Here is an 18,054-nt window from a genome sequence, read left to right on the forward strand (position 1 = left end):
CGCCACTTGCACGTTTCTGGAAAATGAACAGTCGTGACACATGGCACCACAATGAGCAAACGTACGCGAAAGGTCACCTCCCCCCAGCGAGCTCAGTTTTAACTCCTCGACCTACAGTCTTCGGAGCTCGGGGGGCTAGTGTACTATCCGTACTGCGTAACCAAGCTTCGAGCTTGGCACCACAACGCAAGCCGACCTCGGACGTGCACCACGTGACATCAACTCGGCATTTAAGTGAATCATAACTGATTCCCGAGGATCTCGCCCCAGACGAGATCCCTTATCTGATCACATTACATCTTATCTCAGGCCCAAGGCCCAAGACAACCCTAATTCACACTAAGGTACGTGCATTACTTATACGAGACTAATATACACACAAACACTAACTTTTGTATCGGAGTCTCTTTTGCAGGTATCACCCTCATCTTGGAGCACCAGTGTACCAGTGAAAGAGGCTCACCGATCTTACCTGGCGGATCAGCTCTACGGCAGATTTCCGGTAAGAACATATATTATAATCAAAATAATGTTTTGTTATAAGTAAGTTTATTGAAAAGTAATTTAAGATATTTAATTTCGTTTGAATATAAATAAAAAAAAACTATTTGATATAGTAAATTAGCTTAAAAGAAAAGAAATTTCTTTTGAAGAGATGGATATCAGGCCTGGGGGCTTCTTGATCCAAAGCTTCTTGAAAAGACAAAAGAAAAATGTAAAAGCAAAGGGGATTTTTCTTTGGTTCATGATATATACACCTCCTTTTTTCTATAATTGCACCTCTTTTTTTAAAAAATTAAAATTTTAAAATATTCTTAATTTTTTGTTTTAAATTTTTTAATTTTACATCCACAACATTTAATTTATACTTTTTTTTCACACATCTTTCCTCCTTTTTTCAATTTTTACATACACCTCTTTATTTTTTTTTCACTCCACCTATTTTGGTAACATGTGAAAATTGAAAGAGAAAAAAAAAAGTGTGTGAATAAGAAGAAGAAAGTAGCAAACTGAAAATTGAAAGTGTAAAATTAATTTATTTTAATAAATTATAATTTTTTATAATTTTTTTAAAAAAAAAAGAAGTGTACTTATAAAAAAATGAGGTGTATATATCATGAGCCTTTTTCTTTTTCTTTTTACAGCACTAGTTTTATTGGGCTCATGTGGCCCATTTTGTTTATATATTTTTATTCTTATTAACGTTCGAATCCAAAATAAATACAATGAACCAGCAGGGTGTTGACTGGCAATTCAAAGTAAATTAAAATAAATTATTAGACGTGGTTGGAAACAAGCTTGGTAATTGATATTCAATTAAAATTAGAGTTTTACTTGTATAATTAAAAATTATATTTAATATAAATATATAATACTAAAATAAAATTCTATTTTTATTGAAAAATAATACCAATAACATATATTATTTATTTAAGTTTTGTCTTGAAACAATTCTAATATTTTGTTCAAACAACTCAAACAGGAACTTGATCATACCCTCTCATTCTCATTTTTCAATAGTTTAAGGTTAATGCAGATAGATCAAGAAATATTTAATAGATATAAAATTGTACTAAAAATTTCTTATTTAATATCTCATTTAGTTGAATTAATATTTATGTGCTCATTGGTTGTACAGTCCATTCTAGTAAAAAAAAGTAAGTAGTTGGTGAAGTGAATGTTTATTAAATAGAAATATAATTGAGAGAAAAAAAAGGTTAATTTGATATTAAAATTTTAAATCAACAACTGTTTTAGAAATAAAAAAAAAATGAAGGCCAAAACCATTAGAAACAGAAAAAAAGAAAATCTAGTCCACCAAAATTTGACATACCCAATAAAAAATCATTATTAGAAGAAGAAATCTCACTAAAAAAATCAGTTAATTTCTTTTGTGATATTGATGGAAATATTCTCAGACTTTATAAAAATTAATATTTCTCAAAAACTTTATTAAGGTAATTTCTCCTAATACCTTTTAGAGATTGCATGGTTACAATAAATTCTATGCTAGTACAATTTGTTGATTTGGCACATGAAAATTACTAAAGCCCACTAAAACTTGACAAGCCCATAAGCTCTCAAAGTATATAAAAGGCCCAAGCCCATGAAGATTTATATTAAGTAGATATTTATCTATTTTAATCTATAAGTGAACTCAAGACTTTACAACGGTACATGCATATTACTAAACCAACTAAGAGTATCTCTAATGCTAGGTTATTATCCGGTTCTTAAGTTTAAGCTCCCATTATTTATAAGTAACCTGCATTGGAACATGCTGACATGGCATATCAAATTGCTAAAATTTAAGCACCGTTGCTTATATAAGAGATGGTTGCTTAATAATAAAAATAATTTAATACTTTCTTCCTTCACTGATACCAACAACTATAACAATTAAATTTTTTAAAATTTATTAAAAATGAAGTATGAGTGATTAAAAAGTGGAGGTGCTTATAAACAATTTTAATTGGAGTAAAAATTATAAAAATATAATATAAATTGCTTTTGAGTGACATGACAATGTGTGATCCATTTAAAGTGGATGAGAGTTGCTTATAAACAACTCTCATTATAGATGCTCTTAATGTAGACCCATTTATTATTAAGCATATGTTAATGGCTAGGAAAAAAAAAATGAGAAAGAAAAAAATATTCCTCACTCTCCCTCCCACTTTCTCTATAAGTTATATCACTTATTATAAATTTAATACTAGATATAAATTTTATTATTTCAACCAACTAGTTATAATTATATATTTTCTTGATTATTTGGGTTAAATTTTATCAAATTTTTCAATAATATAAATGTAACGAATTAATTTATATTTTTATGTATTTAAAACTATATATTACATTATTTTAATGTATATAAATAAAAATTTGAAAACAAAATCGATGACAAAAACAATTTTTAATTTACTATGAGTTTTGAAATAAAATGAATAGTTATTGAATTGTACAATAATATACGTATACTATAAATTGAGTAAAATTTTAAATTAACATACAATAATAATAATTTTTTAACATAAGAAGTTAATAATAAATTATTAAATTTTGACAATTTCTAATTAAATTTTACTGTACGAAACTTCAAAACATTGTATAGGCCTTTATTAGGTTAAAAACCTTTATAACCATTAAATATATAGATAATAGAGGATTGCTATGTCGCAACCCGAAAATTTCCGATCTTGCAACCTATGATTTAGATATCCTTTTAAAAGTCTCATCAATTAAAGAATGCCCGGACACTAGACTAATTCTTAATTAATGGTTTTGAAAATAGGTTTATGGAGTCGCCACCAATGTTTTACTCAAAACATTGGAAAAAGAAAAGGTTTTTAAAAGTCCAATAATGGTCTTGATAACCAGAATTGGGTTCGGAGGTCGGTTACGTGTAGGGAAGGTATTAAGCACCCCTACAACGCCCTAAATCGGTACCCTATGATGAAGATAACATAATAATAATTAAAATATTTAATCTCCTTTATTAATGATTATTTACATGAAAATTAAATTACACGGTTGAACCCTAAAAAATCTATATGATTGCGTTTATGCTAGCAATAATTAAAATAAAAGAAGAGAAAAATAGAACAAGGGATTGATAAATAATACCTCGTAACAAGCTTTATTAGATCTTCAACTATGGAGAATTTTAGGTGCTTTATGACAACCTTTCACACGACAATGCCTCACAAAATCTCAAGAAGTACAATAGGAGAGAGAGAGAAAAAAGGGAGAAATTTCGAGCTCTACGAAGCTGTGGACGAAATTTTTGAGGTCCTCCAGAAATGTGCCCAAGCTCTCTATTTATAGGCTTCAAACAGGGTCCAGAACGGCCCGTTCCGAAACTGGAACGGCCCGTTCTGGCTATGGCCGTTATGTAGTATTTTCGTACCCTAGAACGGCCCGTTCTGAAATCAGAACGGCCCGTTCCGGGGAACCAGAACGGCCCGTTCTGATTTCAGAACGGCCCATTCTGGGATACACATTTTAGGCCATTTGATTGGTTCAGAACGGCCCGTTCTGGTCTAGAACGGCCCGTTCCAACCTATATCTTTTTAGGCATTTTAGAAACCTAGAACGGCCCGTTCTGATAGAGAACGGCCCGTTCCAATTTTGGAACGGTCCGTTCCGGGACACAAAAAATTGGTTTGGGCCTTTGGGCCCTCTGATGTCCTATCTTGCTGTTTGTTTGCCCCCCGGACGAAATTGGGTGTCTATAGCTGCCCCTCTTTACTTGTCTTTTGGAATAGCTGTGTTGTTTTTCCAAAGGCAAGTAAAGACGTAGACATTTCGTCTGGGTCTTCTTCTCATCTCTATGTTGATGCTTCTACGCTTCTGCTTGTCTCATGGTAGTGTATCTCTTTATTTGTGGCTTGTTAACGAGGGAGTATATTCTGAGCTCAGCCTCTCCAAGCTGGACTGATATTTAGGGCTTCAGCCGGCCCACAGGTGGGAGCTCGACAGCGGTCCCGATTTTGACTTCAAGGAACTCGGCGGTACCCTCATTGTCGTTCACTGATTTGAGAGGCTCAACGGCGGCTCTCGATCAAGCTTGGCTGATTTTAAGGCTTCAACCAACCTATGGTGGGAGCTCGGCGGCATCCCGGTTTCAATTTCGAGGAACTCGGTGGTACCCTCGTTGTTGTGGTAGTATTTTCGTAGCCTCTTCAGGCCGTAGTATTTTCGTAGCCTCTTCAGGCCGTAGTGTTTTCGTAGCCTCTTCAGGCCGTAGTATTTTCGTAGCCTCTCCAGGCCGTAGTATTTTCGTAGCCTCTTCAGGCTGTAGTATTTTCGTAGCCTCTTCAGGCCGTAGTATTTTCATAGCCTCTCCAGGCCGTAGTATTTTCATAGCCTCTCCAGGCCATAGTATTTTCATAGCCTCTCCAGGCCGTCTGCTGGTGTTGATGATGTGATTGCCCCTTGACGAGGATTGTTGATAAGTGGTGCCCTTGTGTTGGTGGGCAAAGGAGTAGATGGTTGACAAAGATTCTGGTGTTGCCCCTGCCATGTGAGTATTGTGATGCCTCTCCAGGCGCAATGCTGAGTCCTTTTGATTCATTGATGATTGATTGTTGTGGAATGAAAGACTGCCCCTAAGTGGATGGGCAGGAGATGTTTTTTGTGCCCCTGTGTTGGTGGGCAGAGAAGTGGATGGCTGGCAGGGACTCCAGTGTTGCCCCTACCACGTGAGTATTGTGACGCCTCTCCAAGCGCTGCTTGTGGTAGATTTTTTTTTTTGAAGTTCATTTTTGTTTAGCTTCGGCTCTTTCATGTTTGAAGCTTGCCTTTTTCTGCTATTTTTATAAATGCTTCGGCTTTTTTTCAACATGTATGAAGCTTGCCTTTTTCTGTTATTTTTTTTTATCTTTTGTTGTCCTCATTGGGGGAGGGATCACATGATGATGTTATTTGTTGAATCTTTATTGATGAGTGTTATTTTGGAAGCCACTTCTGGCTTTGGTTAGGAAGTCATTCCTGGTCTTGGCATTCTCTTAGATCATCCTTCATTCGGTTGAGGAGTAGGGCGCGATGGCCTCTTCATGCTTATAGGCTTGCTTGTTTGATTGTTGAGCTTTTATGAATACTTCGGCCTCTTGATTCCTCCAGCAAGTGATGGATAGACACACACAAAGAATGCAAGAATGCAAAAGAAAATGCAAAGCAGAAGTGGATTGGATTTTTTCAAATTTCTTTTTTTTTTTAAATGAACTTATACCCTTTTGTGCACGCTTGTGCCATATGCATGTTATGGAGTGATGCTTCTATGCTAATGCTTAAAATGCAAATTTATTTTTACTTTCAAGAAATTAATCTATGCGCATTGATCAATGACATGGACTGTTAGCCTTTAGCCCTGTTGAATTCAGTATTGCTTCTTGAACCTGAGGTTTGTGTAGTTCGGCCCTCTTGCTTGTACCGAATGTGATATGTTAGCTCTTAGATTAGGTGTACCTAGACTCTGTTCTAGGACACCTCCATCTTCTCCTTGTGAGTGTTCACTGTGCATACTCCGTGTATCTCTTAAATTTATCTTAATGCCATATAGGTCAAGAGGAAAGAAAGGAAGAGGATATATATATATTTTTTTGTAAAAGTTTTGGTAGAAAGACTGCCATATAGAAGAATGGCTGGCCGAGGTAGGCTAGTGGTTTAGGCTGATGAACAAGCACATTCAAAGTGAGGAAATCATTTTCTACGTTAGCTTATTATTTCCTTCAGAGTTAAGCGATGACTTGAGATTGCATATTGATTAAATGATCTTCTCGAGCCGCCTTTCGGTTTTCAGCTCGGGATGCTGCTTTGTCCTAACTTTTGCCTAGGTTACTTAAGATGTATTCCCTAGCGGACATTTTCTTTTTTTTTTCTTTGATCCTTACTTTTGCCTAGGCTACCCTTTTTATTTGTGGGTCTCCTAGCGGACCTTGCCCTAATTTTTGCGCAGCCCCCTTAGTGGGTTTCCTGCCAGGCCTTTGTCCTTGCAGCATTTGTGATCATCTTTCATTCCTTCATTAAAGGGGGATGCCCCTTGCACTGATTTCATTTGGACATTTATCCACAAGTCATGCCCAATTTGATTGATCTTTATGTGTTGTTTTTTATTGCGTATTAAGCCATTGTTTCTGATGACGTCCTTATTTCAAATGTACTTGTTCATTTAAGGTTTGATGACGAGGCTTAGAGTAGATAAAAGGGAGAAGAGAAATGAAGTAGAAAAGTGTATGGCATTAAAATATAATTGTCAATTTACACGTGCCCATTTAATGTAGCTTGAGGGCCCGGGCATGCCCCAAGTTCGTGATTCGTACACAAAGAAAAAGAAGGAGGTTGCCCCTTAGAGAGGCTTAGGTCATCTAACTATAGAGCTAGTCCTCCACTTGCTTGGATGTGGCGCTTCAGAAGATTTCGTGTAAAGGGAGGGCCCTTGGCTTCTTCTCTCATGAAGGTTTTCTCAACCCGTATCTTTCCTGAGATGTAGGAATGGGTAGAAGCGATGATAGAGCTTTCTATGAAATCATTCAAGTTGTCTCTCGATTTTCAGCTCGAACAAACATTGCCCTTTTCTTTTTTTTTTTTTTTTGCCTAGAACGCCCTTTGCGGGTTTTCATTCTAGCAGCTTCTTAACAAGCAATGCTTCTCTCTTGTTGAAATCACCTTTTGAGAAAGCTCTAATCGTTTTGCCTTAGTGTTTGAGAGATTCGTCATCCTCAGGTTCTCTCTACTAGCTTGCAACTCGTTAAGAGTGTGGATCCACCCATTCCCTTTGGATTTCACGGTTGCACGACACAACTTTATCCTCTTAGGGTAAGAGTTGGCGTCTTAATGATTGTGGAGTTCCTTACCCTCAACTCTTTATGTATGGCTTGTTTCCATTACTTCCGATTAACGCACATAGGTTAATTTCCCTTTTTATTCTTATTTATTCTTTTACAAGGAGGGATATGTTCTAAATGAATGTAATGCAGAATGTAGAGAAAGTTGAGAATAATAAATATCAGTCTCATTAATTTGTTTATTTGTGAATGCTCAAATAGATTTCAACAGTAGTAAGTGAGAATCTATATTAGATTCTAAGAAGACTTACTTCGAGAAACATATCAATGCAAGGGCCCAACCATAATATTTTTTTAAAAAAATTTGATTTGGGCTTTTTTCTTTATAAAGCAGATACTGTCGTATATTAGAGCATTCACTTTTCTTAACTTTCTACACATACGACAACCTAATCCTCCTTAGCTAATAAAATAAAATGCATGAAATTAATGAACTAATCTAGAATGCATGTCCTTTTTTTTTCTTTTTTTTTTTGCCTAATCTTTATCATGTTTCTATTATCTAAAGGGGAATGATGCATGGTAAAGATGAGACTACCTATATTGATTTTTATTGATTCAGTTTTTTTTTTTACAAAAAGGAAACTACCTATATAATGTTAATGGAATGCTGACCTAAGAATGTACAAAGGGGTATAAAATTTAATTATTATTTTTTTATATTATTTGGTTGCCTATTTTAAAATTCCAATCCACTCTTATTAGAACAAAATAATACAAACAAATGCACACACATGCTCAATCAACGTACACCCACGAACGATCATGATCAAATCCTTGGTCTGTGGTCCTTGTCAAGAAAAGTGCTTTGTATAGGATGGTTCTAATCTTACTAGTCTTTAAGGCCCCCAAGGTGCCCCCATTATAGGGACCCAGTATCTCTGTCACCGTCACCTGTCAAACTCTAAGGTCTGTCGCAGTATTTCGGGCTAGAGTAACCGGTTATCACCTTGAGTGTGATTTCTGACAAGGCTCGCAGGCTCCAAGGCCAAACTTGGGCCGGTCGTACGTCAACCACTCCCTATATTTAATACCCTCATGCCCCCGGGTGTAGGGGGAACTGTTGTGTGCAAAGGTTTGTGTGCAATTTTATTTCAAATAGGTGCGGAATTTAAATAAGCAAACAGATATCAAAGCCAAACAAATAAAATAAACAAAATAAAGGAAAATATTTAAATTATTATTTTTATTTAATAAAGGGGAAAAACATTTAAATTATTATTTTTATTTTATTAACTTCATCAATTAAATGGGCCTGACCCTCTTAAAACGTCCCCAGTGGAGTCGCCATCTGTCGCAACCCGAAAATTTCCGATCTTGCGACCTATGGTTTAGACATCCTTTTAAAAGTCTCATCAATTAAGGAATGCCCGGACACCAGACAAATTCTTAATTAATGGTTTTGAAAATAGGTTTATGGAGTCACCACCAATGTTTTACTCAAAACATTGGAAAAAGAAAAGGTTTTTAAAAGTCCAATAATGGTCTTGATAACCAGAATTGGGTTCAGAGGTCGGTTACGTGTAGGGAAGGTATTAAGCACCCCTACAATGCCCTAAATCGGTACCCTATGATGAAGATAACATAATAATAATTAAAATATTTAATCCCCTTTATTAATGATTATTTACATGAAAATTAAATTACACGGTTGAACCCTAAAAAATCTACATGATTGCGTTTATGCTAGCAATAATTAAAATAAAAGAAGAGAAAAATAGAACAAGGGATTGATGAATAATACCTCGTAACAAGCTTTATTAGATCTTCAACTATGGAGAATTTTAGGTGCTTTATGGCAACCTTTCACACTACAATACCTCACAAAATCTCAAGAAGTACAATAGGAGAGAGAGAGAGAGAAAAAAGGGAGAAATTTCGAGCTCTACGAAGCTTTGGACGAAATTTTTGAGGTCCTCCAGAAATGTGCCCAAGCTCTCTATTTATAGGCTTCAGACAGGGTCCAGAACGGCCCGTTTCGAAACTAGAACGGCCCGTTATGTAGTATTTTCGTACCCTAGAACGGCCCGTTCTGAAATCAGAACGGCCCGTTCCGGGGAACCAGAACGGCCCGTTCTGATTTCAGAACGGCCCATTCTGGGATACACATTTTAGGCCATTTGATTGGTTCAGAACGGTCCGTTCTGGTCTAGAACGGCCCGTTCCAACCTATATCTTTTTAGGCATTTTAGAAACCTAGAACGGCCCGTTCTGATCGAGAACGGCCCGTTCCGGACTTGGGAACGGCCCGTTCCGATTTTGGAACGGTCCGTTCCGGGACACAAAAAATTGGTTTGGGCCTTTGGGCCCTCTGATGTTCTATCTTGCTGTTTGTTTGCCCCCCGGACGAAATTGGGTGTCTACATGCTAGAGAATAGTACTACACTAGGTTAATGCTAAGAAGATACTCATTCCATGCCTTCAAATTTCATACAGCCGTAATAAAAGAAGACCTTAAGGACTCTAGTGCCTACGAGCACTAATTTTAGGGTAAGATAACTAATGCTATGATCGAAACCAATTGTTGGACTCAACTTAAAAAAAATTAATGGACTTTTAAGGCCCAATTCCCTCAAATTTTATAATCATTGAATTTGCATGGTTTTCTTGTTATGCGCTTGGGCCTCCCATCTGTATCAATACCGGCCCGATCACTTTTGACATTGTCCTCAATGTCATTGGGCAAGTGGATGCAGTCACGGATCGCTGCTGAGGTGGACGTGCGATGAGTCTATGTTTCTTTTGAGCGGCTGGGATGAAGGGGTGCGAAGTAGAGCTTTCAAAATGGGCTCAGCCCGGTGAGCCAACCCAGCCCACCACGGGTTCGAGCCGGGTTGGGCTAAAAAAAATTTGAAAATTTCAGTGTGGGCCAATTTTAAACCCGGCTCACTAACAACCCGACTCACCCGGGTTAAACCCGTGGTGAGCCGGGCTAACCCACCAACCCATAAAAAAAACCTTATGCTATTGGGTTGGTCCAAATAAAGTTAAAATTTCTTTTACACCGTAACCCTAATCAGTTCTCATTCTCATTTCTCACACACCCACCCTCGTCAGCGCCGCAAGCTAGGAGCCTAGGAGGCACTTCTTTTCGAACCCGCTCTTCACTCTCGCCGTCTTCACTCTTCATCGGCCTTGCGTGGAACTTCGAGTAGCGGGCGTCGTCGCCAGAAAGTGAACTCGCTCTTCGCTCACAAGGACAATTTTTTCTTCTCTCTATACGAAATTTCTGATACGCGAAATCTGGCCGAAAAAACAAAACCTGTGAGAGCTCATTCCCTTTTTGAAGCAATGAATGATTTTTTTAAGACGATAGGATACCACCGGATGCGGTTTTTGTTATGAACTGACAAGATCTAAGTCTATAATTTTTCCTCCTTTAGCTTCAGGTAACGTTATATGCTTCTAAACTGATTTTTCCTCGTTGTTTGTGGCTGAATCAATTTTTTATAATTGAAAACCTTATCATTAGGAAATTTCAATTTATAGGCTATTCGCTCTCCACCCACTTCCATTCTCTCGTCCCCACTCCATCTTCTACTTTTATTTCATTTCCACCTTCTACTTTCAATCTTCTTCACTACATAAAATAAAAATACTTACCACGCTCTCATTTTTTAATTATTTTTCTCATACTATATAATGCCATTAATACTTATTCAAAATTTTAAATTTATTTCAAATAAATAATTTTAAAAAAAACTGGTGGTTCGTAACTGATGGTTGTGAGATTGAACTAGATGTATTCTATTTTTGTTTCTTCAAATTATGTAATTTTACTTTTCTCTTGAAAAGTTTATGTGCATAGTGTTTCTGCAAGATTAGGCATTAACTTTGATTACATTTTTTCAAATTAGGTGAGCCAACCCGTTTAGTCCACCAATCTGTGGTGGGCCGGGCCGGGCTCAACTTTTTCCAGCTCACCAATAAATGAGTCGAGTTGGATTGGTCCACCAAAGACTCAACCCGTGGTGGGCCAGGCCGGGCCGGGCCGAGTTACCCGTTTTGACAGCTCTAGTGCGAAGTGGAGCGTGGGCATTAATTGTGGAATTAATGACAGGAGCACGTGGCTGGTTAAACGAAGTGGCACCCACTTCACCAAAGCCAACGACATCATTGAAACTATTCCGTGAAGTCCCTTCGTCTGAGTTGGTGAGAGGTGAAGAGAGCTACATGGATGTATCAGTTCATAATTGATCTGGAAGACGTGGAAGCAGACGAAAATGGTGAAGAGGATCCTCTCTTTTGTACGGTCGGAGCAAAGAAACATGAAATACTGGGTGAATGCGACCGGTTTTGGGCAACAGCTAGCAATTCATAGGCCACCAAGCCGATGTGACGGTGAACGCGGAAGGGCCCATAGTAGCGCTTGGCCAGTTTTTGCGATGTTTGGCGCAACAACGACGTTTGCCTGTACGGCTGAAGCTTCAACAATACCCAATCACTCGACTGAAAGGTAATGTCATGGCGGTTTTGGTCGGCGAAATATTTCATTCGCTGTTGTGCTTTAGAAAGGTGTAGTTTGACTTCTTTTAAAATTAATCTATGTTCGTGTAGGAGAAGTTGAACAATTGTGGAAGACGGGCTTTGTAAAACATCAACAGGGGTAGGCGGGGCACGTCCATACAAGGCGTGAAAGGGAGTGGTACCGATGCTGGTGTGGAAAGAGGTGTTATGCCAATACTCCGCGAGGTGAAGATACTGATACCATGCACGGGGATGGTCACTAACAAAACAACAGAGATAGGCTTCCAAACAACGATTCAAGACCTTAGATTGACCGTCCGATTGGGGTGATAAGCTGAGCTAAAGGCCAGAGTGGTGCCTTGAGTGCGAAAGAGTTTACGCCAAAAAGAACTCACAAACAAGGGATCCTGATCAGAAACAATGGATTTCGGGCAGCCATGAAGTTTGAAAGAGTTCTCTAGGTGTGGTTCCTTTTTGTTGGTAGGTATTTATTGTGTTGACATTCATGGCACACACGGATGAACTTGCGAGCATCAGAGTAAAGACCGGGCCAATAAAAAGCGGGCAGCAATGCGACAGACCGTGGGTTTCAAATCGGAATGACCCACAACCGGGGTGCAATGGAATTCTTTTATCAGTTGAAGGCAAAAATCATGAATATCTGGAACAAAAAGCCTGGTTTTGAAGTACAACAACCCGTTGTGGAAGGTAAACAATTCGTGCTCTTGATTTTGTTGAAGTAGTTGAGTAACCAATGCCTGACCATCTGTCTTAAAATATTCCTGCCAAGGGTGAAGGAATGTAGGAACGAGGGAGGAAATGTGGAACACGATATTCTGGTTGCCTGGCCTGTAAAGAATATCAAAATGGTAGCCCAAGAATTTAATGGCCCATTTCTACTGCTCTGGAGTGTGCACCGCTCAGGTAAGAAGACTCTTCAAACTCTTTTGATTTGTGATTATTTGAAAATAATGACCAATCAAATATTGACCCCACTTCTTGATGGCTTCTGTGATAGCAAACTTTTCGCGCACATAGACGAACGCAGCCTGGAGCTTTGGACAAAGATGTTTGCTGAAAAAGGTTATCGAATGACCATGCTCGGATAAAACGGCCCTTATTGCACTGCTAGAAGCATCAGTTTCAATGACGAATGGAGAATTGAAGTCCGGGAGAGCCAGAACAGGAACTGATGTAATTTTATTTTTGAGGTCTATGAATTCTTGTTGTGCTTGTACACATCATTGAAAAGTAGTGGAGCGTAACAAATCGGTGAGGGGAGTGGCGATTGACGCGTAATTACGCACGAATTTGCGGTAAAGCCCCGTTAGTACGTCCTAAGAACCCGCGTAGAGCTGTGAGTGAACGTGGAGGAGGCCAGGCCACAATGGCTTGAATCTTCTCTAGGTCAGGTAGGACTCCCTTGCCTGAAATAATGTGGCCCAAATAGGCCACTAATTGTATGGCAAACACACACTTTGAAAATTTGGCATAAAACTAGTTAGATAATATAGGAGCTGAAGAACAGAATCCAAGTGGGACAAGTGATCTTGAAATGAATTACTAGACCAGTATATCATCAAAAAACACAAGCACAAAGTTTCGTAAAAATGGTCTTAATAATTCATTAAAAAAAAATTATTTTTTCTTTTAACACAACACTTATTATGAGATAGAAGGATAGTCTATTTTATTTTTCATTCAACAAAAAAAAAAAACACAAAGACTAAGGAATGTACCAACATTCTTGCTTACATTTAAAAACAAAAAAAAAGCTTTGACATATGTAACATCATTTTCCTTATGATAAGTCTGTAACTAAGAATTTAAAAATTATGTAAAAATAAAGACATAATTAATATTTTTTAAAAAAATTTCTTTGTGAAAAGATAAATAAAAAGCAATGTCAATTGAGTGATTCTAATGAAGCTTTCATGGTGGGGTAAAGATGGGGCAAACGAGGGCACGAGTGGGGTCTAAGAGAAAGGGTAGTTATGTAACTAATAGTCAACGAAGGTTGATTACAGTGATCAGACATATCTTGGTGAATTTATCATAATTAAAGAGAAAATTTGCGACATTGATGGGAAAGTGACTTCAATCTGTAAAACTTATGTATTAATGTTACACGGGAGAATTCACGTTCCTAAATTGAGATCTTATGTATCAATATTTATCAGTTCTTTAATATTTATATTATTCCAAAACTTCTATATGCCAAGTACTATAATCCAAAGTGTACGTGCATTAAGCAATTTAGACAACAATTGCTACCTCTGCTTGTACGACTTGTAAGCTTGAAAGCTTTTATAAAGATTTGTTATTGGGATAAATTTTCTTTGGAAGTAATTTTAAGAAAGAAAATAGAAAGAAAAATAAATGCATTTTTTTATAAAATAAAATTAGTTTAATACAAAAACTAATTTATAGAAATTTTCTTATTTTTCTCTTTTATAAGAATTTCTAAAAAAATTTATTCAAACATACAAATGAAAAAAGGGTGCTCAAGTAAAATTATGCTGAAAAATAATAATATCCACTAAGTTGCAAAGGTAAAGTTTTAGGTCACATGAGTATTTTTTTTTATTATTGGAATCTTTCATGTGATGCAAAGATAAATTATGGTGATATATATCCTAAAATTTATTATATATACCCTATTTATCAGAGACCTTGGTGATATATATCCCTTTTCAAATGATATCGTTATACATAAATACTCGTAATAGTGAAAATAATATCCAATGATTTCAAAAATAATTTACTTTAGGTCAGTTCCAAAAGATTGTTTATATATATGCTTGAATATTCATTAAAAGTGTGGTTAACATTTTAGTATTCATTATTCTTTTAAAACTATGGTATTAACCGGGAAATGTTAATTTAGATATAAAGGAAGAAATGTATGTCACGGTTACGGTTGTTTTCCGTACGCAAACTTCTTTATTATTGAGTGAGTAATAAAGAAGTTTCCAAAATTATGTTTTACTCGTGATGTTCAAATTAAAGAATTGTGATAAAATAGAAAATAATTTTGTTCATTTAATATATCTCTTTACAAGAATGATTGTGAAAAGAATGAGCAAGTTGTACATAAGATTGGACTATATTATCTTAAGAATGATCACTACATGAGAGAAAGAAATAAGTATATTCTACACTTATATTCTCTTGCCAAGATTTTTTTTTTCTATATATATATATTTTTTTACAAAGTTTTCAATGAGGCATTATATTTATATATGATAACAAATGAAATACTCTTTTTTTTATTATTACAATTTTGTATATAAAAAAAATAGTTAATAAGATTTTAACGAGATATATTATTAAATAATTGAATATTTATTAGTATTTAGAATTTAAGATTTAGGATTTATTAGTGATTTTTTATATTTTCTTAAAAATTATGACTATTTAAATTACAACTTATACATTAAGTCATTTGTAACCATTGAGATACAACTTTGTACTTATAAATAAGTTATCCGATTTGTGGATTATATATGAATTATTTTTAATATTTAAATATATTATTAATTAATTTAATATATTTATTCATCTTAAATCTAAGATATAAAATTCAAAAAATGTATTTATCCTTGTTTTATTTTATAATTATCAACCATTAATAAAATACTAATTTAAAATCTTATCTAGTTATATCATAATATTTTCATATCAAGTTTAAAATCAGATATTAGTTATATAAAAATATTAAAATCATGTAGTAAATTACTAATAAGATTCTAGTTAAATAATTTAAAATAATCAATTTTATCACACAACAATAAAGAAATACTAAGAAAATCAAAAAAATTTATTTAGCGATCGAATTTAATTCCGTCGCTAAAAAAAATCAAATTTTTGATTTAGCGACCGAATTGAATTCCGTCGCTAAATATTAGTTAAATTTAATGACCGAATTCAAATCCGTCGCTAAATTTAACTAGTATTTAGCGACCAAATTCAATTCTGTCACTAATTTTGACTAATATTTAGCGACCGAATTCAACTCCGTCGCTAAATAATCAAAATTTCTAATTTAGAGACCGAATTCAATTCCGTCGCTAATTTTAACTAATACTTAGCGACTAAATTCAATTTCGTCACTAATTTTAACTAATATTTAGCGACCAAATTTAATTCCGTCGCTAAAAATATCAAAATTTCTTATTTAGCGACCGGATTAAATTCTGTCACTAAAAAAAAATAAAAATTTATAATTTAGTGACCGAAATAGCAACCGAATTCAATTCTGTCACTAAATTTAACTACTATTTAGCGACCGAATTCAATTCCGTCGCTAATTTTAACTACTATTTAGCAACCGAATTCAATTCCGTCGCTAATTTTAACTAATATTTAGCGACTGAATTAAATTTAGTTGGTAAAAAAAATTAAAAATTATAATTTAGCGATTGAAATAGCTACCAAATTTAATTCCGTCGCTAAAAAATCAAAAGTTCTTATTTAGCGAGCGAAATAGCGACGACTTATTTTGATCGCTAAATCGGTCGCTATTTTGATAATTCATAATCGGTCACTAAATCAGTCGCTAAATAGCGACTAATAAATTTCGGTTGCTAATTTTGGTCGCTATTTTACAATTTTCTAGTAGATATAAAATGACCTATAACCCTAGTTGGGAACGAGCCATTCTAGTTTAAGAACGGGCCTTCCAAACATGGTCATTATGGGTTAAATATCAACTCCAGAACAGGCCGTTCTGGTTTAAGAACGGGTCGTTCTAGATGCCAATTTTTCACATGACGAATGAGTCCAGAACGGACAGTTCTGGATTCGAAACGGGTTCTAGCCATGCCTAACGCCTATAAATAGCACACTCTGGCACTCCCAAAAAGTACATTTTTCACTTTTGACTTCTTTTTCTTCTACATTCTCTAAAGACCAAGGGAAACCAAGAGGAGGAGACTAGCAAGATCCTGCTTTAGTTTCATCTCCTGCTTATTGAGGTAAGGGGAGAGTGAGAAACCTCGCTCTGGGTGTGGGAATGTATGTTGGGTAGTGGGATTGGCCCTAATCCTATATTTATTCTGTTATTATGTATGAGGGGTTTTTTCCAATTGTATCTGTTTCATCCCTATTTCTCCCTGAATGTTCTAATTGATGTAATTAGTATGTGTGTATGAGTAGTGTTTGTGTTTGGATTATAATTGTAGACTTTGGTGTTCCTATGGGAAACCCTAAGGGAATGCATTGTAAGAAGAGATTGTTTGAAGAGGCAATTATATGAGTAAATTGTATTGTTTTAAATGTTTATTGTATGAATTAGAGTGCTTTGTGGACTAAGAGAACCCTATGAGAAACAAGAAAAATATGAATGTTTTCTATTTTGCTTTCTGATTGTTCTGTTGTATTCTTTGTTCAATGAGATGTACGAATATGTGTTTAATTTCGCAAATAGACGAGTTTTGATATGAATTAAAGTACTTTGTGGAGACCATGTGAATATGATGAGATAATGTGAAATGTGAATATGAGACATGAGATATGAGGATATGTGATAATGTTCTATGACAATGAGACATGATAATGTTATATGATAATGAGACATGATAATGTGATATGAGAATGCATAGAGTCTTGATTGACATGCTCATTTGCATAAATGTTTTTAAGGGTACGATATGGAGTACACCACCAGGGAAGGCTCCCTTGTGTAAAAGCTTGGGGATTAGTCCTTGGGGATAACTCAGTTTGAAAGTCCCAGTATCGCCATTGTGTGCATGAGATGTATCTTATGCGGCTTAGCTATCCCAACCAGACCCTGGTAGTATGTCCTTCTAGTGAGATTGCACAAAGGGTGTGACTCGGCATGTACTCCTAGACTACTCTTCGTGTATTGCTAGCGGCAATATTCCATGTGATGTGTTACTGGCGCCACATGCATGATAATACGTAGTCCGTGTCCATTCATGTACATTTTTAATGTTATATGATAAATTGATATTTTTATGTCTTGGATGAGTGGAATGTGATATTGTTGTTAATCTATCTATGCTATACATGTCTTGTTTGTGTTTGGCTATTCGGTGTATATTCCTACACTGTGAGCCAAGGTGAGATGTTTCTCACTCCCTTTTCTTTTGTGTTGTTTTCCTTTTGATTTTTATACAGGTGATCATCAGCATGAGGCTAAGGATGTTGGTGATGAAGCTTAGGCTTCAATGTTGGACTTTGCTCTGATAGGACATGTGACATCGGAGCATAGATA

General features: G+C 35.7%; 1 long non-coding RNA gene across 1 annotated transcript; it reads left to right on the plus strand.

Moving 5' to 3' along the window:
- The first annotated feature begins 11,424 nt into the window (after positions 1 to 11,424).
- Positions 11,425 to 13,900, plus strand: LOC145954315 (uncharacterized). The gene is made up of 3 exons (XR_014431519.1): positions 11,425 to 11,805; positions 11,907 to 12,740; positions 12,835 to 13,900. It is a non-coding gene; the product is annotated as an uncharacterized LOC145954315 (long non-coding RNA).
- Positions 13,901 to 18,054: the final 4,154 nt, after the last annotated feature.

Source organism: Cajanus cajan, chromosome 2 (assembly GCF_000230855.2).
Source record: "Cajanus cajan strain Asha chromosome 2, NIPB_CcT2T_4, whole genome shotgun sequence".
NCBI classification, from domain to species: Eukaryota; Viridiplantae; Streptophyta; class Magnoliopsida; order Fabales; family Fabaceae; genus Cajanus; species Cajanus cajan.